Source organism: Podarcis gaigeae, assembly GCF_964106915.1.
Source record: "Podarcis gaigeae genome assembly, chromosome: 7".
Taxonomy (NCBI): Eukaryota; Metazoa; Chordata; class Lepidosauria; order Squamata; family Lacertidae; genus Podarcis; species Podarcis gaigeae.
The window spans coordinates 54,558,639-54,567,918 of NC_139683.1; the positions used below are offsets into that span (position 1 = coordinate 54,558,639).

Sequence of the window (9,280 nt, forward strand, 5' to 3'; positions counted from 1 at the left end):
ATTGCATTGGAAGACCGCATTGCTGTGGCTTCTCCTAGCCAGGCTTTATACTTGAGTCCTAGTGCACTCTGTGGATCCCTCCTATAACCCCTCCCCCACCGAGTGGAGACCACTATTTAAATTTTCCCATAATGCCCCAGTGTGTTCCAGGATGGGCTGCCATTAAAATGCACAGGAATCATACTATTCCAAGGCATTGTGGGAAGATTTAAATGGTTCATTGTTGCCAGCCATCTGTCAAGGTGCACAGGGTGGGGCAATTATCAATGCCAGTGGTCACCGTCAGGGTCCTGGGTCCTGGCAGATGCCTAAGGATGCCAAGTAATGATGCTAGCATCTCTCCTGCTCTCCAGCCCAGTACTGTATATCTGAAGGAGCGTCTCCACCCACACTGAGGTCCAGCGCTGAGGGCCTTCTGGCGGTTCCCTCACTGTGAGAAGCAAAGTTACAGGGAACCAGGCAGAGGGCCTTCTTGGTAGTGGCACCCGCCCTGCGGTACGCCCTCCTATCAGATGTCAAAGGAATAAACAACTATCTGACATCTGAAGACAGCCCTGTTCATAGCTGTCAACTTTTTTCCTTTTCTTGTGAGGAATCATATTCGGAATAAGAGAATTTCCCTTAAAAAAAGTGAAACGTTGACAGCTATGGACCTGTTTAGGGAAGTTTTTAATGACTGATGTTTTAATGTATTTTTAATATTTTGCTGCAAGCTGCCCAGGGTGGCTGGAGAAACCCAGCCAGATGGGCAGGGTATAAATAACAAATTATTATTATTATTATTATTATTATTATTATTATTATTATTACTACTACTACTACTACTACTACTACTACCACTACCACTACCACTACTCCTACTCCTACTCTTGCTGGGGGTGGGGGGGAATTCTCAGAACTACGTGCCGTACTGTTATCCCTCGAGCCTGGGCTTCTACATTAACTTTAGTGGAGTGTTATGCTATGCTACCTCTTTAGCAGGTCTAATATTCTGCCAGTGTCAGGGTGAGAACCAAGCACAAAACCTGCACTTCGCTCCATTGCACTCCTGCAACACTCACAACCTCACCCAGATTTTCTCCTGGCATTTGTGGCGCAAAGTCAGTATATCTTTACTGTGCCACTGCGACGTCATTCTGTTAACAAAGCAGAAGTTATTTGTGTTCCTACCCTGCCTAGTGACCATAAACCCAGAGACAGGATTATGCTGCAGGTAATCTGATACCATAAATTGATTTTCTGAGTCCCTTCGTGGCCCAGACTGTCAAGAGATACATTTACTCAACAAAGTACCCTTTAATTCAGTAATGAGCAGTTCTTCCAAGATATATCTCTTTTAGAACACTTTTTTTTTTAGTCCCAGGGGTTGCTGTTCAATCCTGAAATGCAAAGTTTAAAAACATGATACAGCAAGATAAATAAATAAATAAATGAGGAATTGATTTCTTGCTAAGATTTTTACAGTATTATATTCTGGCAAGTCAGTAAAGAAACTTGATACTTAAAAAAAAAAATGAAGTCAGTAAGCACTGGTCAAATGCATCATTCCTGAGTATTAGTTTAGAATCTGAACTTCTCAAATTATCAAGGTTGTCAGCCATTTAAAGGAAGAAGAAGAGTTTGGATTTGATATCCCGCTTTATCACTACCCGAAGGAGTCTCAAAGTGGCTAACATTCTCCTTTCCCTTCCTCCCCCACAACAAACACTCTGTGAGGTGAGTGGGGCTGAGAGACTTCAAAGAAGTGTGACTAGCCCAAGGTCACCCAGCAGCTGCAAGTGGAGGAGCGGGGAATCGAACCCGGTTCACCAGATTACGAGTCCACCGCTCTCAACCACTACACCACACTGGCTTATTATGAGTGTAGTAATCTGTGTATGGAGATTGTGCTATTATTATTATTATTATTATTATTATTATTATTATTATTATACCCTGCCCATCTGGCTGGGTTTCCCCATCCACTCTGGGCAGCTTCCAGCACATATAAAAACATAATAAAAAGTCAAACATTAAAAACTTCCCGACACAGGGCTGCCTTCAGATGTCTTGTAAAAGTTGTGTAGTTTTTTATCTCCTTGACATCTGATGGGAGGGAGTTTCACAGGGAGGGCGCCACTGCCAAAAAGGCCCTCTGCCTAGTTCCCTGTAACTTCACTCCTTGTGGTGAGGGAACCGCCAGAAGGCCCTCGGAGGTGGACCTCAGCAGATGTTTTGACAGCAGGCCTTCCTGTGAGGTAGCAAGTCCAAAGTTCATGGACTCAGAGATTAAGAGACATAGGCAAGCAAACATTCAAAATATGCAGCAAGGTTCTTTGCACATAATAACATGGTTTTACTGAGAGAGTCAATACCCTCAGCTGAGGAACTAAGATACAAATTACAGTTGAAAGCACAGGATTCCCTTGCATGAGTAGCTGTATAGATAAAACAGCTGACTTTTCCCGCCTCCTGTCATTAGTCATAATAGAACAGGGACCGCCAACCATTTGGGGCTAGTGGGACCAGTCACAAAATGGCTGTCATGTGCCGTGATACAAAATGGCAGCCACTTCTAAAAGAGCAGAGGACCACAAAAAGCTGCAAGCATGCAGCACATCACACCCCTTCCTGAATCAATAGGAAAAGGCACCACCACTGTGTTCGCTCATGGAGAAAAGTTGCTTGCACCTCTCATCTGTTCAGAACAGAAGAAAAGGTGGATGGCATCCCATGAATGTGGGCACATTTGAGGGCACATGATCAATGTGGCAGAGCATGCTTGTTTGCAGGAAGAGGAAATAGTCTTCCTACATAGTGGATAGTTACTGAGGCCTTTCTCAGATACCATAGAAGGTACTGGCAGACACACTTGCCTCCATGGACACCATGCTAGTGATTCCTGATGGTATAGGATAGGATAGTTTTTCTCAAAACTTTCTAAGTTTGAGCATGGTGTTCAGGCAATAGCAGTCACTAAAAGCTTTGTGAATTTGTACTGCACTGCAATAAATTGATTTGTTTTCTCCTCATCCCCCTCTATCAATAACACTTGTCTGAATTTCTCTCCTCATAGTATCAGGCTCTTCCTGACTTCTCATAAGGAAGAGAAACATAAGTATCAGGGGTTGCCAGGGAGGGGCAGGGGAAATCCCTTATTTCTGGTGGTATGCATCCTGAAAAGATGGAAGAAAAATGTAGTTTCTGAAACAATATGTATATGTGAACCAAAACACAGCTATCCTTCAAAAGTCAAACTTCTTTGACTTTTACAATGCACTTCTCCTACCCCCAGACATGTGTAAAAATGCATATGTTAGGAGAAAGAGTGCATACAAATTTAAGTATGAGTGAAAGTAACACACACACAAATGTAAAATAGCATGCAAGAATTTCTTAGTTTGTAGGGATTTCCACCCTCTTGTGTGTTGGTTATTTCTGTGCTGTTAAGCATATGAGTTTTTCTCCTCTTTACTGGAAAACACACACACACACAAACACACACACACACACACACACACACACATACACACACTATATTAGGGAAAATACTGATGAATTTTCATGAGGAGCTTTTAAAATGAATTTGCAAACAGATGTGGGAATGTGGGGAACTTACCGTAATTTAGGACTGGGAAAAATGAGAAACCCAAATTGACAGCTTTCTCTGGCTACTGATGAGGTTACCTGTAATTTGACAAAATACAGACCTGGAAAACAAGACAGGAAACCCTAGAAATAATCGGAAGCACATTTCTCCCCTTTTCTGCTGGCACATTTGCAGCAAGGAACCCCATATTGATTCTATTACCAGATACGGTATCAGAGAGACTGTGTGAGGGATTTGAGACTTATTAGAGGAAAACTTTAAAGGAAGCCAGTATGGGAGTTGTCAGAGCAGATTATTCAAAGGCATGGAAAGATGCCAAGGAAAACACAATGAAGAGAAACCAGAGCAGGTTCCTTGAGATTTATTGCTTCAAAAAGTTCAGCACTCTTTTCATATTGGTGTTTAAATGTTGTCGTTGGGCTTTATGGCACAGTAATCACACAGCAGTGAAAATCGCTGATATCACAATAAATAGCAGCCTTCGCAAACACGTAATAGCAGAATCTTCCCCCCACTCTTGCCTCTTAATAAAATGTAACACTCTTTGGCAAGAATTTTATGGAGAGAAACACCCCTGTAAAAATCAATGTCTGTTTTATATTAACATTTTGAGCATTGGCACAAGCCAACTCCATTGGTCAGGGGCTGCTTTTAGTTACTCGCTGTGTGTTGAGCTACATTAGTAAAGGAAAAGCATTTTAAATGCATTATAATACTGTGACACCAGATGGCGCTGTTGGTGTCCTTCGTTTGCCAACATGATTTCCCACTTTGAGGTTTACAACAGGTTTTTCTGAAATGTCCCCCCCTCCCCACCCCAGATCCAGACTCTGCAGTCATCCAGCCTCTGCAGTGAGGGCATCAGTTCCACTGGGGATGGAGTGGAAATCTGCTTTTCAGCATGGGAAATCCATTCAAACAAATGCCTCGCTATATCCTGGCAACCACAATTTATTGGCCATTTGTTTCTTTGAGGTTGCTATTTAGGGATGACCAGAGGAACAAGTGTCACTTTTTCTTCTTCAGGAACTTCTTTGCCTCCAATTATTATGGAGTATAGAAAGCAACAACAAGCAGTCTCAAAGAACAAGTTTTTGCCATTAAACACACAAGCTGTAGATGCAGGGGAAAACAAGGCCAGCTGGAGTAATCAAACTGATGTGTGCTGTACATGCAGGAGGGTAGCTTTTGATTAGAAGGAACATATTGAAGGAAAGAGTAGTCTCCTGTTTGCTGGAGGTCTTCAAGCAAAGGATGTTAGAGATGGAGAAGAAATTTGATTTGGTTCACATTATTACTATTAGTATGTTTTTTGTTTGTTTCTTTCTTTGTTTTTAATAATAATGCCTTTCATCATGAGATCTCAGGGCAGTTCACAGAATAAAATACAGGATAAAAACAAGTAAATAAGTAAAACAAAACAGAAAAACGATAACCTCCCTTATTCCCACAGACACATTTAAAAGTAGGATATTAATCAGCCAAAGGCCTGGTTGAAGAGGAACTTTTTCACCTGGCACCTAAAATATATACAATGAAGGCGCTGGGTGAACATACACAAATCACACTTTCTGGGAAAAAAATAATAACATGGGAAGCAAAACATAGCCATCCTTCAAAATTTACGCTTCTCCATATTTTGGAATGTCATTCTCTAGCCTGCGTTGCACATACAAAAATGCATACAAAAGTGCAAAGTGTATAAATTTGTGGAAAAATAACATAGAAGTATATTGTAGTAGGGGAAAGTGCATACAAAAATGTGTGTATCAGGAGAAATTCACACTACAACGCAGATGAATTTTCACAAGGACTTTTGCAAACTGGCATGGACATTGGCAGATTTGGCCACCCTTGCGGGCTCTCTTGCTCTGGATTTGCTGCTTGGACCAGCATATTGGACTGTTGTTGTTGTTGTTTAGTCGTTTAGTCGTGTCCGACTCTTCGTGACCCCATGGACCAGAGCATGCCAGGCACTCCTGTCTTCCACTGCCTCCCGCAGTTTGGTCGAGAACACCGTCCAACCATCTTGTCCTCTGTCGTCCCCTTCTCCTTGTGCCCTCAATCTTTCCCAACATCAGGGTCTTTTCCAGGGAGTCTTCTCTTCTCATGAGGTGGCCAAAGTATTGGAGTCTCAACTTCAGGATCTGTCCTTCCAGTGAGCACTCAGGGCTGATCAGAGCACTATTACGGGCTCTCTTGCTCTAGATTTGCTGCTTGGACCAGCATATTGGACTAGGTGGTTGCGAATAATCCTTCAAAGCAATGGTTCTAGAGTGCTACAGTTCTTAACTCAGCAAGTCACAGGATCACTGGACAGGTGTTTTAATCGCTCTCATTTCTTTTGCAATTCATTGAAGAGTCAGGGTTGAACCCAACATTCAGAAATATAACAGAGAGAGGTGCTGGTGTGCTAAATGGGCATGCTTAGGTACATTCATAGATGAAATACATCAAGAATCTGCACGTTTTTCTCATGGGCAGGTTATTACCTTCACAAATTAACGTTCATTAATGCCTGGCATTCAGACGTTTTTGATGCTTAGGATTAACAGCACCAGTTTGTCCTTGTAACCCTAATAATGTATTGAAAGAAATCATCTTGAAATTCTTGTGGCTTCCCACAGAAATAAATTCCATTGCATCTAAATCCCTGCTTAACCATAAAGCTTACTTGGGTGGTCTACAACTCTCAGTTTACCCCAGCTCAGATGGTTGCTTGTGTGGATAAATGCTGTAAGTGCTATAAAAGTGCTTTCACTACCACAAAATGCTATATAAAAAAAGATTAACAGCATATTTTTCAAAAAAAAAAATCAATTATTTTCTCATCTTGAGGAAAAATTGTTTTTCAAGGTCAGCAGCTCCTTCTCATTTCATGTGCAGTATTATTTTTAAATTTACTACCTCTTCCATATCTTCTTTAGAGAAGTTGTTGTGAAAAGCCTTTTAAAAGCTGCTAACAATGAATTTTTGTATTAGCATTCGCTAAGGGTATAATTTACATCCTGCTGAATGGAATGGCTTCATTGTTTTAAAGTTTCTGGGTTTCAGCTAATTGTACCTCAGCGTCAGAGCACACATCTGTGCAAATAATAATACAATTGATTTCAAACAGGAATTAATGTAAATTGCACTGCGTCTGTTCAAACCTAAGCCTTACTGAGTTAAATGGGACCTACTCCCAGGTGTAAGCATAGGATCGCAGCCTTCATCTGCCTGGCCAAAGAAGGCAGATCCATGGTATGACAGCAGGTCTCCCATGTGTCGATTTGGGGGAAGCAACCCTGCATCAGCATGTATAGCGATCCCCGGTTCACATCTCACCTCTGTAATGAACATAGCATGTGGTCTAAGGTAAGCCTCACTCGCAGCCTCCCATTTGCAAATCCAAAGAATATTGACTTATGGGACTGTTACAGAAGATTATAACTCAAGAATACATTGGAAGTGCTTTGAACACTTGGAAGAGCTATATAAAACTTTATTCTTAATCGTGACCATCATCACCCTCGCCCTGCGTATAGCAATGTTGCTCTAGGCCTTAACAAATGGGGATACGCATTTCTTCTCAGGGTCACGTTGTGGATGAGAGATCAATCAAGCAGCACTCTTGGCCATTTGTGAAATTTCTTGATCCACAACCAAGATGAAGTAAACTTTAACCTGGTAGGAGACCTGATTCTTCTGCCATAGCATATATAAATGCTTAGGATGAGTCCTTTAAAAAAAGGGTACCATTTTGGGCTTTTTCGACAGACATATCTGAAAAGCATGTTTAGGATCAGGGTGTTTAGTCACTGCTTAAATCCTAGCATGCTGGATTTGGCCTTTGCAGCACAGACATTTTAAAACAGCTCAAACCAGATGGATATAGATTAAGTATAAGGACACGTTAAAAGATCCTGACACAGGTATTGCAGATACTTGTCATGAACATATAAAGTTGCCTTCTACAGAGTCAGTTTTATTAAGTAGCTGCTAGCTGGCACTCTGTTCATACTGGAGCTGTGCACGTTTTTTACAGTCAAGGGATTCAGCCCAGAAGCTGGAAACAGCCACAGTTCATTGGGTTAAGAGGGAATGAAACGAGTGAGATAAAAACTCAATGGTCTGAACATCAAAATGTGTTGCTATATTTAGGTTGCACTCTTGAATCACTTGGTATGTGATGTGATCTATCAGTTTTGTGGGGCCCCATCTGAGCAAGCGGTTTGAGACGTCCCAGTAGCACCAAGGCCAGCAGAACAAATCTTGCATTTTCCTGTTTGTTTTTTAAAGGCCTTTCCGAGGATCAAACTATAGAAAGCAGCATTAAACATGCCTTTGCAGTAAACATGCATGTTTTGTTTTGTTTTATGCAAATTGAAGCTGGGGTGGGGGTGTTTGATAATTATCAATATCACAGAAACCAAGGGGGATAATTTAACCCTTTCTTCCTATTGCTTTTCTAACCAAAAACCCTCCTTTGAAGCTGCTGTTTGCATTTGGGAAGAAATCCCCCTTTAGGGTCAGGAGATGCTATTCCAGGAAACATTTTAAACTGATAGACAAAAAATAAATGTGGGTCAGGCTTAGATGTCATATAAACTCATAGGATGTGTTTCTCTGTGTGGGCATGGCTGTGCCCATTTTGGCCACACTCATCTCTTTTTGACCCTGATCACCATTGGCATATGACACCCAGGAAGGAATTCAACGTAGCACTATGGCAATTGTTCCACGAGCACAACCATTTCAGCTTGCCAGACAGAACGATCCCCTCTCTTCTCCCCAAGCTCTTTTGGGAATTCTCCCAAACCGTCCACAGCCAATTTGGGAAGCACAAAAGGTGGCAGCGGGGGGGGAGGAAAGCCCATTTTGTTAGCAGAAGTCCTTGAACAGGCTTCTGCTCGTGGAACTCTTAATTGAATCTGCCCCCCCAAGGGTCGGCCAAGGGAGAATGAAGCCCTTGGATTGAGAAAGGTTCCCCAACCCACTTTAGAGATTAACATGCAATTCAGTGGCAACAAAACCGTTTATGACCAATCCCTTGCAAGATTTCTTGGGGCATGTTTGCAGTTAACACAGTCATAAACAGAGAATATGCCATATCTTTTCCAGATGCCTGAGAAAAAAGTAACGAAGACAGCGATTGATCCTAACAGAAATAAACAGTGTTGCAGCCAACTTTGGAGAGTGTTCATATTCAAACTGGGCTCCTGTTTAAAAATATCATCCCCCTGAGCTTTTCTCCAGGGCAAGGCAGCTAGATAGACAGGCAGGCTAGCACAGTTTGAATGTTGTGTGTTTTGTCTATCTGTCTCACTCTGCAGATTTGTGTGTTGAAACACTGTGATTTATTTTTGTAAGAGTTCAATTACCCAGCTGTGACAAAGTTCATTGCCATCAAAGATCAGTTCAGTTTCAGATGATTATTGTTTTTATAGACAGACAATAGGAACCTGAAAATCAAGATTGCGGTCTGGAACTTTGACATCACTGCAACTTAGACAGTAAAATGGATAGAATCTTGCAACAAGCCCAGGCTGCCTAACCCAGATATATGTACCTGAACGAGCAAAAGGAGAGATTGCTGTTGGCTGGGAAATACCTTTCTCAAATTTCATGTCATCTATTAATCCATTGGGTAAAGATAGTTTATTCTTCCTTAGAGATTATTTCAATGTAACATTTAATGTACTCAATAAC

The 9,280-nt window shown here is 41.6% G+C and overlaps 1 long non-coding RNA gene across 1 annotated transcript; it reads left to right on the plus strand.

The window, feature by feature from the left end:
• Positions 1–6,343: 6,343 nt before the first annotated feature.
• LOC310848270 lies at positions 6,344–9,227 on the plus strand. The gene is made up of 2 exons (XR_014566253.1): positions 6,344–6,946; positions 8,693–9,227. It is a non-coding gene; the product is annotated as an uncharacterized lncRNA (long non-coding RNA).
• The last annotated feature ends 53 nt before the right edge of the window (positions 9,228–9,280 follow it).